At 40.2% G+C, this 13,682-nt stretch overlaps 1 protein-coding gene across 10 annotated transcripts in view; it reads right to left on the reverse strand.

Annotated features, from left to right (window-relative positions):
- The window catches only part of USP34 (ubiquitin specific peptidase 34), a 110,296-nt gene that overhangs the window by 93,330 nt on the left and 3,284 nt on the right, over positions 1-13,682 (reverse strand). The gene's annotated exons all lie outside the window — the stretch shown is intronic.

The following is a 13,682-nucleotide window of genomic DNA, read 5'->3' on the forward strand; positions in this document are numbered from 1 at the left end:
GGGGTTTTTTGTCCCCCAGATTTTTAAACATCTGCACTTTGAGATGACCCTGAGACCTCAACTTCCTTTCTCTGATCAGATACAGACTGGGGAAAAAAAACAAACAAACAAAACAAACCCAAACCACAACAAAACTATTAAGACAAGAACAATGTGCTGTGTACATAAAAGGTTATTTCAGACTGAGCTGATGATTATTGCTTTCAAATATAGACACATCTATCATGACATTTAACCATAATGAATCACTAATTGGCAAAATGATAAAGGCTTACCACATTTCTTACAGAGGAAACCAGAACAGCTCTGCACTGAGTTCAAACCCCAAATGCTTCACTGAGGGATTATCAAATGTCCCACTTCCCTCTAAAAATGCTTCTACACTCAAATAAGGCCAACATCAGTAGGTTCACAGCTCCACTTAGGCAGCACCTGATTATATCCCAGGGCTCTGGATTCTGCCTCCTGGCCATACACCTCTCCCCAACTACCAGTGCACAATTCTTGCTTCCTCCTGGTCCTCAATTTCCAAACATTGGTACAATTATCTAATTGCTACACAAATCGAGCTCAGCACTCCTTTTAAGTGGATCTTTGCTTTTATAACACACCTATGTTTTCATCTCCACATTTCACATGAAATTTCAAGTATTTCACGCTCACAAATCCACTTTACAAGCAAACTTTGTGGGAAAGGTTCTTGAACAGCAGTGAGCTCTTCAGCATCCCTGCCTCAACCTCCTCTCCAACCTCAGCCTTGCAAGGTCCTGTGTGATCCATCCATACAGGTTTCAAAAACTAAAGCTAATGAAAGTCTGTGGGCATGGATCAGAAAGCAAAGCTCAGAAGAAAACCACTTCACAGAATAATCACACTGAACAAATACTTATGACTTCTTTGAAATAAGGACATCACATATGCACATACATCCACATTTACATACATACAAATACAAAACCATCCAAAAAGCAGCCTCTGAACAGGATACCGTCAAACTTTAAAAACCACTTTTCTGTCTCAGACCTATAAAACTCTAAAGATCCTACACAAAGCTCAAGATGGAGAAGCAGACTAAAAGATGGGTATCACTCAATATCACCTTTTATTTTAAACATCACAAATTACCATGACAGTTGACTCTCTGAAAGCCAAAGCACAGTGCTGAAGAAACCAAGAGCTCCATCACACAATTTAGGTCAAGCTTACCACAAAATACAGGTCCTTAGCTAGTATTTTTTTTTTTAATTTTTAACAAAAAACAAAAAACTTGCCCAGCATCAAAGATTCATAAAACCTATGCTTTCCCAATTTTGTGAGCATTATTTCACTAAGATGAATTCCTTCAAACTTAACAGAAAAAAAATTGTTGACAATTTAGCATTAACAAAGCTGATTTTACCTTGTAGGATCTTACTCATGTATTTCTAACACTTCCCTCATCCTCACATCACCCTGCTCTAACAAGTGGGACAGTAACTCCAACTTCCAGAGTGGCCTTTCCATTGCAAAAGTTTGAATCACTCCTAAATTTCCCTCTTTTGAGATTATGAAGAACTGAAAGTTAAAACTGACTCCTTAAAAGCTACAACTGCCATGTAAAGAAGACAGAATAGAGAAGTTATGGAAATATTGAAACTAATGCCCCAGGTAAAAAAACAGGGAGGTATTTGCACAAGTTGGAGAACCTGTTATTTTCATGTTTATGCTCACATCTCACACACTGACCAACTCCTACTGGTTTTGTTTATTAATTACTAATTGATGCAGTGGCTACAGACGTGATTTCCCTTTAGGTTTCTGTACCTAGAAATAATACTGGTTTTATTCCTGAAAAGACAGAAGGCTCCAAACAGAAGCTCAGCTAAGCTTACCAAAGGGGGCAGTGACACATGTGGCAGGACTTCTCCTCCTTCACCTTAGCTTCTCTTTTGCTCCTAAGCAGAAATTATCTTGTTCAGTTAATTTGTGTCCTCACAACCAAAATTTCAATCTTAGGCCTTTGAGTTCCTCCTTTACTCTGAGTATCAGCTCTTGATTTACAGCACCTCTGTCTAGGCCACATGCAGCTCGAAGTACAGACACAATTGGTTCTGAAATATTTCGAAGATTTATTTAATTGAAAAAAATACAGGTAGAAAAGCAATAGGAACAAACACACTCACTGTCATTCCTGGGCATTTTCTGATTTCTGTCAGCTCTGGAAGAACTTCCTTGCTGCACGATTTCACTTCCAAATTATGATGTCTGCCTCTCCTTTTTAAATTAGTTCTCTTCCACCTTGAAGGGGCCAGTAGTTAAACCAGACTCCTTCACTTAAGAATAAAGCCTGTACTTTATTCTCTCCCATACTCCAGCATCCTGCCATGCCTCAGGACCTCCTCAACCTGCTGTCTCCCCACTTCCTCACATTTTCACTGCTTCAAATCCAGCAGTAACAATCATGTCAAACTTGTCTAAAAACTTCTATGGCACCAAGCCTCCTTCCTGCAAACTGATTTGGCAGACAAGAGTTCTCCCTAGTTTCACACCTAAGACAGTGATTCCCACAGGATGCACTAAGTTGTCCTTGTGTCCTCTAAGAGCCTCTAAACCTCATCCAAGTGGTAGCCTGAGTGCTCTCATGAATAAGAACTGATAATATGTGCTCCAGAGCTTTCCAGCCAGGCATTCCAGGATCTCTAACTTCTGTCTCAGCAATGGCACTTTGATGTAGGCTCAGCTCCTTCATGTCTGCAGTGGCTGCTTCTTTCTCCAGGCAGGGATGCTCTCCTTCCCTATCTCTGAGCTCAACTTTCTTCTCCTTCCCTAAACGTGCTCTGCCAACCCTTTCTTCTCAGACCTCTCCAATGTCCAGCCCTTCCTTTTCCTCTTACATTCCATGCACACAAACACCTTCACCCTGCACTAGATCCAATTTCACAATCAATATATCCCAGTTCAAGCCCACACTGCAATGGCATCCACAGCCACACATTTCAAACAAGCATTGCCCAGGAGCCCTGACAGCCAGAGTGGGAAGTGCAGAAATCCAACTGGCCAGTCCAGCTGAAAACTACCCACATTCCTGTTGGCTGTGTAAGCCATGGAATCTACTCAAGCTGGCACTTTGTGAGCAGGGGAAGCCGGGAAGGGAAGAGTGAGGAATGTGAAGTAAACACCTTTGGAGTAACCGGAGTTGTAAAACTGCCCCGCCCCACCTGGAGCAACTTCACCCCAATATTGCTCATCTGTGGGTTACTATCACAGTCTCAAAAAACCAGAATATTGAAGGCTTTAAACACACAACTAAGCAGCAGAAAGAAGGAAAACTGGGATGCAGGTAAATCCCAGCCAAATATATTCTACCAATATACTGCAGGAAATGGGGTCTTCCCATATACTTGCAAGGGCTCATCTCACTGAGTAGTCACAAGATGGTTTAGAGATCTTTTTATCACAGTAAAACCATAAAACAAAAAGCTGAGCTCATAACTAACCTGATTTAACATCTTCTAGTGTCTAAGTTTTCAGATATTCTTAAAAAAAAAAAAAAAAAAAAAAATCAGACTGACTTAAAAGTTTAATTGTTTATTCAAGAAGCTGCTGAGAAGCCAAAAACAAGCCATGGTCAAAGTAAAAATTTAAAACATTTCATATCAAAAAAAAAAAAAAAAAAAAAAAAAAAAAAAAAAAAAAAAAAGGTCATTTCCTTGCTGTTTCCCCAGTCTCCTGTTTTACTTGCCTAGCTCTGAATGAAAACTTGGGTAATTTACCTAATCTTTCACAGAAGGGTGATCTGCTAAAAGTGTGTTACAGTACTACAAACAACACAAGATCCCCAACTCAGAAAAACCCCTATAAATAAACAGACTAAATTAAGAAAACGACAGAAGATGAGAAAAATACAAATCAACTGCAAAGAACGGGGCAATAAAATTTCAAAATACAACTGTGGCCAAAGGAAGCTAAGCTCCTAAGTGCATTTTTAGCAAGAACTTGGGAGCTAGAGGAACACACTGTAATTAGACCTCAAGGACAACCATCATGCTGGACTTGGTGGGAATATCTTATATCCAAAGGTCACTTATCATACCAAGTACAAAATCAAACGGCAAGCAAAAAATAATCATTTTTAAAAGCATACTTCTCTACTTTCAGCAACTAACAGTCAAAAGTAAATAATGCAACACTTTTTAAGATCTGTAACTCTAATTTCTCCATGTTCCAAGTTGTGACGAGGTCCAGTTGCATATGGATTGTGCTCCCTCCCCCTCCTCCCACAAGCCTTATCTGGTATCAGCTTCTCATGGGAAAGACCAGATCACTTGCAGAATGAACATTATTCTCAGAAATTGGTCACTGATACAGAATAAAGAGGCAATGAGCCATACACTAAGCAAACCAGAATTAGGAGCAATAATACTAATCTTGAAAGAAATCTGTATGTATGTGTGTATATATATATAAAAATGACTAACTTTTTGTGTGAGTACCATTGCTCACACAGAGAACCAGCACGTTTTTTTCAATGCATTGACATGTTTTCAGTGATTAGTAGGGATTTCTTTTGCTTAGGATCAACAGCATGTCAGATGATAGCCACAAGAGTTCAGCATCTCCCATTCCCTTTCTACTTTCACCTATTAGAATTATTTTCTTTATTATAAAGAATTCATCCCTGCCTTAGATTGATTCACCAGAGTTCTTCCTTTATGGAGCCATCCTTGACAAGTATCTAACAGGACAGTGTCAGCTTGAAGTTCAACTGTCCAAACCTCCCTACAACTTTTCAGTGAGGAAAAAGGTTTTCTTTCTACCTCTTGTTCTCCATAACACAAAAGCATCTCAGAACACTGACTAGATATACATCAAAGAGAAACACAACTGCAGAATGCACTAGAAAATATAAAACGTCACTTCTTTGGTATTAAAAACACTTGTTCAGGAACAATCAGACCTGTAATCCTAAACTCTACCACAATAATGGTGATACTTGAGTGCCTTTAATGACCAAGTTCATCACACCACGAGAGCATTATAGGTATCTACAATCATCTCCATCCCATAACATACCACAATTCATTTTATGTCCACATCAAATTCTAAACTTCTTATATTTATAAATATTCATAAAGCTTGGTAAATAAGACTGCTTTCCTGCAACTTTTTGACTGTGAAGCATACAAATATTAAAACACAAATATTTTGAAGACAACATAATGGCTTAAAGACAGGAATTAGTAACTTTAAGAGTCTCATTTTCTTAGGGAAAAAAACTGTGGTCATGTCAAACACAAACTTTTGAACAAAGGCAACTTCAACAAAACTGGCAAAGGTTTGCAAGTCTAAGCAATGGAATGGAAATACAGGAACTACTCAAAAGAGCAAGAAAAAAGCAGTTTCAATTGGTGTCCCAACATCATCTGCTGGTTATTCAGTACCTGAGTTCCTCACAGCCACCCTGAGATCAGACCTGAGGAGTTTCAATTAAGTATTAAGTGCACAGCACAGTTACACGAAGAGCAGAATCAGCCTTGGTATGTTCATTGACCAGACAAGACTTCTAAGATGCAACTTCACCAGAACAGGGCAAATCAGCTGACCTCGGGCAACTGCTGCCTTTATCTTCTGTTCCTCTGCAATCACCAACAAGTTCTCTCTTTCAATCCCTACATTTCCCTTCCCATCCTACATCCCTATCTTCTCCAGCCAACACCTGTTCTCTTTTAATCATAATAAGTTAATGCAGTCTGGAGAAAAACAGCAGCAGCTGGCTCTGGGCAGCTGTGTGCAATTTAAGAGTTGGCACGTGCAGGAGTGATGCCACCCTGAAGTTCTCATGATGCTAGGCCATATTTGCTTTGGGTTAAACTGCCTCCTTTAGAATGGCTGCAGATGTTCACCTAAACAAAAAAAAAAGTCCTTCTTGAGAGTATCTTAAGATTTCCACCTTGTCAAAGAGAACTCACCACAGTAACTACTTCCAGAACAGTTCCACACTGTTTTAAATGCAGTCAAATGCCAATTCACAGATGATACCCAGATTTACCCAGCACACTGGAGCTGGTTCTACCCAGAACTACCCTAGTGAATCACAATCTAAATAAACTTAGATACAGCATCTCAAATGTAGAAGAGCTGTGCTGCAGCATGAGCCAGGCCAGGTCTAGCAGCAGCACTGCACCTTGCACACAAAGCCAAGCCTAAGTTACTACACCATGTAAACTTATTTCTCTCATTCAGTGAGCCACAGCTCAAAGCTCAGCAATACTGAATCCACGGATGCCTAACAGTGGAAATGTGGTCAGGAGAAGATGGGAATGTGAAATACATAATTCAGGCTGGGTTATGCCAATGACTGAGGAACAAGCAGCATCCCACGCAGCACTGAGTGGCACAGATAGAGGAGACTCCTGTTACAGGTTCAAGGAGCAGAATGAGCTCCCATCAGTTAAACACTCTCTAATTCACACACAGCTTTTTTGATCAAACACCAGTAGGAGATGGGTAAGACTAGTTTGTGGGATATCTGGCTGGGAATGGAATAAACTGGGCCAAACTGCATCTTGCTCTGGCTCTGCTAGCCCAAGAAGACTGACCAGGAGTCTCCACATTGTCCTCTTCACCCTCAGCTTCTGAGAGGGCTCCCTGGGCCCAGCACAACACAGCAGGAATGCACAAAGCTGCAGCCTGGGATGTCTGTGTTTCTGCATGGAAGGCTGGCAGTCCAGCAGGGCTGACCCTGGGTCCAGCAGTGCTTATCAGCACTGGTTCCATGTCAGTCACATCAGACAGGAGTCCATGAAAGGATCTGTGAGATCTCTGCACTGCACCTCCTAAAGCTTCTGTTATCTTGGGATCCTCAGCAGCCAAGATATTGCAGTCCTCCCTCTCCAGGGAAAAGCAAGTTACATATTACTAAAGAAAAAAAAAACCCACAAAGCAATTTCAAAGCATCTGTGCCACTCACTGGTGCTTAAAAAAAAAAAAAAAAAAATTCAAAAAAAGGAAAAAGTAGCAGTCTTATTTCAGAGTCCTATTTTAACACAGTACTGTGAATTGTCTTTGACTCCAAGGCAAGATGTTACAATTCTGGGAAGACTGTGGTTTTTTCTTTGTATTGAAGTTGTCATAGTTCCTCTTTTAATTAAGAAAAAACCCAACAAAACAAAACAAAAGACCCCCTAGCTCAAATTAGGCAGTATTTCCACAATCAAGTCTGCCTGACATCACCAAAACACATACTAGATGTGGAAAGTCAGGCTGCCCATCATAATATTTTGACAACAGCCACTGCCAGTTTCTTAAGGAATCAATGCAGGATTGGACAAGCACTGCATAATTTCCTAGCATATCACTAATTATCCCAAGGTAAATTTCAAAGCTAGGGCTGACAGTGTCAATGCCAAAACTACTGCTCAGATAAAGGATTGCTCGCATTCAGTTTACATGAGAGTACTTGCATTCCTTCTTTTCAATAACATAATGTATCAGTACTTGAATGACTCTGGGTTTGAATATTTTTCCTCTAATACTCCAGCTCTGAACTTCTTTTAAAATACTACTTTAAGGTGAAGACACAGAACTCAGTCTATCAAACTAGTTTACAAGCAAAACAAAGATTTATTTGCATGAACAAGGTTCCAAAAAACTAAAGAGGTTTTCTATTCGTTTTAATTAAAAGTAGCAAGGAATGCAAAAATTAAAATACCTACTCCAGGAAGCATTCTATTTTCAAGAGAGAACTTTGCAAATTAGTTCAGCTGTACTACTTGGCACGCTGTGAATCAGTTTCAGACAACAACAGCAGCTTTCCCCCACAACCAGAAAGAAAAGGCCCACGACTGAGCCACCCTGGCCCTTAAGAAGCAACAGATTACCAGTAGATTTACAACAAAAGCATGTAATGACTGTGCTCCAGGTTTCAGGGACAAAATCTGTGAGAGGCAAATATGATTAATTCATTTCTTACAGAGTATATTTAAGCCTGCTTAAACAAGGAGATGAGAGGTAAATGGGCAATGGGTCATTATCCTCAATGGAGCTTCAGGCAGTTCATTGAAAGCCCAGCAAGAGCTTGCTCAGCATTTGAACTCCAAGGCTTTATTTGTTTCCATCAGCACAGGTGCAAGCAACACTCATTCAGGAAGGACAATAAAATTCTGAAAAGGGCAGGCTAGCAATGAAGTCACTGTCTCTCTCAACTTTCAAATTTTGTATTCCTTTGTGCCAGATAATCTGTATTTAGTAATTCTCTCAAACACATGGTGTATTAGGTAATTTACTGGCTAAAACAATTATATAATTTTTAAAAGCTGATAGCTTGAAAGCAACAAGAAAAATAAGAGATGGCTGAAGGCAATGCACAGGGTCCATACAAGTATACCCAAGAAAGCAGTTAAGTTTCATGACAAGCATCCCCCACAACCAACAAATGTATTTACAGATGCCATTTTGATACAAACAAATGTTTTTACAGGTGTCATATCAGCAAATACACATGGGGCAGTATCTGTAGCTATGGCTACACAGAGTTCAAAGCCAAATCACTCTGGAAAGACTCAAACTGCCACTGCTGTTCAGGCCCACCGAGTTTCCAAGGCACTGATGGAACCCGATTTTAATTTCTGATCAGCTTGATCAGACTGCATCTACTCTAAATATTACATCAGCAGATCAAACACTGGCACTTAGGACTTGAAATACTCTGGCACAAGTTTCATTTCAAATATTAAGGAAAAAAAGTAGCTCAGAGGGAAAAACAACTAAACCCTAAGTAAACCAGCAACAGTTTGTTGTTAACTGTGAAAAGTCAGAGGCCAGACAAGGATTTACAGCACTGGCTGCCCTTCAACTAAGCAGCAGAACTTACTTTTATCAAGCTTTTGAGCTGACACTCCCCAGTGTTCCCCATAACAGTTCCAAGAAGGAAAAATAAAGTTTTCAGTCTCTTGTATCAGCTGTTGCCTGTGAGCCCAGAGTGCAATCCCACCACACACCTCCTTGTCCAGCACACAGGTGCCTGACTACACAGTAGCTGACTACACAAGCCTTCCACAGACAGCCCAGTACCCAAATGCCTCAGTAGATGTGGATATTCTGGCCCCTCACTGTCCATTTCCAAACAAACAGTGTACAGATGTGAAAGCATTGTCAGTTTTGTTGATGCCCACAAAGTTTAGAATGAAACCTGATGATGAAATTTGCAAAGAACAGACTACAGGCAGAAAATTACTCTGAAAAATATCAGTTTTTCAGTTCACACCCACTTAAAAGTAATTTCACTGCTGGTGAAAACCGTGGGGTTTGTATCGAAACCTAAATTATTAAGAATTTAATAATTACGTGTCACAGAATAATAAGTAGGCAGCTGAGCACTTCCTGAGGATGAAATTAAATTCTTGCTAAATATTATCAAGTCCCCCCCCACCCCCAAATGATCCAAGAAGCACAACAGAAAGATAAAGACAATAAGTGTTGAACAACACAGCATAAAGCCTGTTTCTATACACAATTACATAGATTAAAAACTCTCAAATGGAAGTCAGTGCAATGAACTGGAGGCTTCTTCTATGTATGGAAAAAGGCAAAAAAAAAGTTTTGCCACTCACCTCCTTGATGGGAAGCAATGATCTGCAGGGATGCTGATCTAGAAACTAGTCTCAATTGTCATGGGTTTGTCAAATCTTACTCACAGCCCTTCTACAAATTAGCTGAAAAAAGGTCAACTCCCAAAGGTGCATTTTCCACAAGGATTTTTTCTGACAAGTTTCAGCTTCTTCCACCAGTTGTTCCAGCACTGAATCTCACGAGCAGTTCTATACAAATGCACAGAACTGCAATGCATTTGCACCAGAGTGCCCTTGAGAAGCTCATCATCCAGCAGACCTGCTGGATCTGAACAACTCTAGAAATAAAACTTCGCAATTCTACAACAAGCTGGATATTTTTACTAAGTGTTAAGAACCCCACAGAAATCCTCACAGTTGCAGGTCTGTGTTTAGCATTCAGATTTCAAATCAATTCCTATGCAAGGAAAAGAACAAAGTGGAAAGAATGGCTTCTCACCTCTTCACATTTTTGAGAAATTGCAAATTTGCTGCACAAAGTGAAAGAAGAAATCACCTCAATATACGCTTAAATGGCAGAAATTAAATGGCCACAAGTCTGTTTAACTGCAGCATGCTGTTACTACAAGCAGCACTGAGTAATCAGCACAACCACTTGCTCCTGAGGATGCTAAGAAACTTTTTCACATTGTCCCAACATCCAGAAAACTACAGATGAAATTAAAGGAACCAAGAAGTAAACACTGATCTTCCCTCCCAATCACTAAAATGCCAAATCACAGCCTGCTCATCACTTGGACACAGAAAACAGTTCCAGGATTTGCTTTTCTGACTCAATGTTAGTTGAACACAAAGATGGGAGCAAACTGCAGTGACATGAAGAAATCAAGCAGCAAGGAATTAAAACCTCTAACACACAAAGTCTGTATTAGCAATAACACGGAAGAAGAAGAAGCAAAAAGGAATTCTATGAATTAAAGGAATGGGCGAGGCTCATAATGCCCTCAAGTGTCTCCATGGCAGACAAAGCCATCAATCTCCCAAAGGCAAGGCATCACCTCCAAGGCAGGCCAAGGGAAATGGAGCCAGGTCTGCTCCCTGAGATCCTGCCCCTGAACCCCAGAGTGACACAGCCAAGGACAGCTCCAAGAGCTGCTCTGGTAGGAGAGAACCAACACCACCACAGATAGCCTAAAGCACACTGTCTTGGATTTGGCTCAGGAACTGCTTGGGACTTGGGTGACTTGAAAACTACCCTGATGGAGGGAAAGCAATACAGCACCAAACACACCCAAAGAATAATCCAATAGGAAGATTTCCTACATGGCAAACATGATGACTTCAAGCTCTACACTGATTTTGAACATGAAGCAAGGAATGCTTTCCTTTCCTTTCCTTGTTTTCTTCATTTTCCTTGAAGTTATCCACTGACTAATCTATAGTGCTAGAGCCTCATGGCTTTAAGGATACTATTCCAAGTATTTATCCAACAGAAGATTTCCTTATATACAAAGAGAAGCATCTTGGTAAATAGACACCAGTGACCTGTAACTCACAACAAAACTCAGCAGAATGGGATTTACGTAACTCATCTTCAGCATCACTGACCAAGTGGCTTGAGCAATGAGAAGGAACCAGTTTGCAGCAGCCTGAGCAGGAAAAGTCTCAGGACAAAATCACTTCTGATCACATCAAATAACATGAACCAAAAGAATTGTACAGAACAAAAGCTGAATATCTTTCCAAAAATAGAAGCCTTTTAGCTATTAAAGCCACAGAGTTTTCCTTCAATTGCTTTACAATTGCAAACAAACCAACTTTGTCTTAGTGTCACCTTCCCTTTCACTTCAGAAAGTTCACAATTAGTGAGGATACAAGTTCCTCCTTCTATTTTTTCCCCTTTATTTACTCCAGATCATTTGGAGTAGTACTTCAAAGTCCATAACTGCAGTTTGACAATGCTACTATAACAAAAAGGTTATTTTCATTTTCTTTTAAGCCTGGTTGCTCATTGCCTTAAGAAGGGTCAAAGACGAAAGCAAACATGAAAAAATTACTGAATTTCAGTGTTACAAACAAGTTACAAACAAGTACAAACAATCTTTTCTTCAATAAGAGACAGCAAAGATTCAAAAGACTGGGCAGTTACCCCAATAAATGCTCTGAACATGGAAATATCATTTAAGGGGGGAAAAAAAGGATGAATCTTTAAAAACAAAAAATGCAAAAAGCCATGCAACAGAGAACTTCTACAGTTTTGCACAAGAGGAATCATCAAACAGCCAAATGAAACTTCAGATGTGCACAAAGCACCAGAGGTAATCAAGTAATCAATCCTGAAGTTTACAGGTAACCACTGAACAAGTGAGAGCAGCTCTTAGAGACCAAGTGATGTTAACAATGCAGTATTTGTAATAATTTTATAACACATCCTCAATATCTGAGTTCTCACAGCATAAAATATTGATCCTCTCCAGATCCCAAACTGAATGCTGCAATGTTTTGGAACCCCTCACCCAACCTCCAGGGCTACTCTTTGTACTCCCTACATGCCAGAACAACATGACAAGGAATCAAGCCAAGAATCTCCAGCATCCAAATTCATATCCTGAAACTATACAAACAGTAAAGCACTCCAGCACCTCAAGTGTTTTATGGACCTGACCATTGTGGGAGCAGTTCTGCAGGCCTGCTGACAGTGATAACAGAAAGAAAAACAAGAGTGTGAGTCCACATTCATCTCCTGTGCTTCAGTAAACCGGGGGAGGCGGGGGTGGATGTTTTGGGTTGGTCATTGGGGTTTTTTATTTTTCTAGTTTGATAAAGAGAAAACATAAGGAGAAAACAAACCTGCAAGCTGCTGTAGTAGAATAACATGTAGAAGACTCTAATCATCAGTTTGAACTGATTTTGTAAGCTTTCAGAGCTGACTGGGCAAAAAAATGGGCTAAAGAGGTAATAATTGAAAAAAGTGGAACAGAATGCTGGGAAGAAAACAAACTTTGTTCCAAGAAACCAAGAACTGGGAATAACCAAGGCCTACCAAGGTAACCTAAAACCACAGCTGCCACTACATAATAAACCCTATTTTTCCATGCTGTAATCTTTGTTTCTTACTTTTATAAAACCCAAACCAAACAAGGAGAACAAACCAAACCTAAACCAAAACCATCTCCGGGGTTCTAAACACACATCAGATCAGCTGCAGTCCCAAAGGGAAGCCTGGTGGCAACCAGGCTGAGCTGGGCTCTCTGGGACACGCCGTGGCCAGCGCTGACTCAGGACTGCTCTGAGAGCCAGACTGGCACTTCCAGCTCAGAGAGGCACTCCCAGGACAGTCTGGCACTCAGCAAACACTCAGCATGGAGCACCACATGCTCAAGATGCCTCCACAGGGATGGTGTGGATCTACAGGCAGCTCACAGTGCCGCTGCCTCCAGGTGGGACACAGCAGAACTCCTGTAAGAGAGTTGGGACAGCCAAACCCACCTCTGATGTTACATTTCTGTGTTTTCTGGCTTACTTTAGAGTTGAGATTATCTGGGTATCCATGCAGTGCCCAACAAAACAGAGCTGTCCTGATCAAGGCCCCTGGACAGCACAGAAATGTAAATATTACTCAAGAACAAATGAAACTCAATATAAACCCTCCTAGACTGACAAGATCTGGCATCCAAAGAAACTAAGGAATGCAAAGTATATCAGGGTTCATTCTAGGATACAGAATGCTGTAGATTAACACAAAATGACAGAATGTCCTCAATGCACTCTTCCTGTAAAATCTGTGCACATTTAAATGAGCCCCTGTAATGAATGCCATGAGAATCTGTTTTTAAGTCTTTTGTAAATAAGTGGCCTTATCTTAAAGAGCAGCCCATTGTGTCTTCCCCTTTTTTCTTCTATTAAAGGCTACTAAAAATGTTTATATTGTGGAAGATTAATTAAAGAAAAATCAGACTCTTTATAGACTTTACTCCTATTAAACCCTGCCTGGGATAACATAAATGATGCTAAGAAACCTACAGTGAGAAATTAAGACTGTTTGCTCTGATTGAACAGATTGTGTTATAGTGCAAAAACTCCTCTAAAGTCTAGGCCTTTCATAGGGTAATTTACATTTTACTGAGTTTCTGG

Source organism: Oenanthe melanoleuca, chromosome 3 (genome assembly GCF_029582105.1).
Source record: "Oenanthe melanoleuca isolate GR-GAL-2019-014 chromosome 3, OMel1.0, whole genome shotgun sequence".
Lineage (NCBI taxonomy): Eukaryota > Metazoa > Chordata > Aves > Passeriformes > Muscicapidae > Oenanthe > Oenanthe melanoleuca.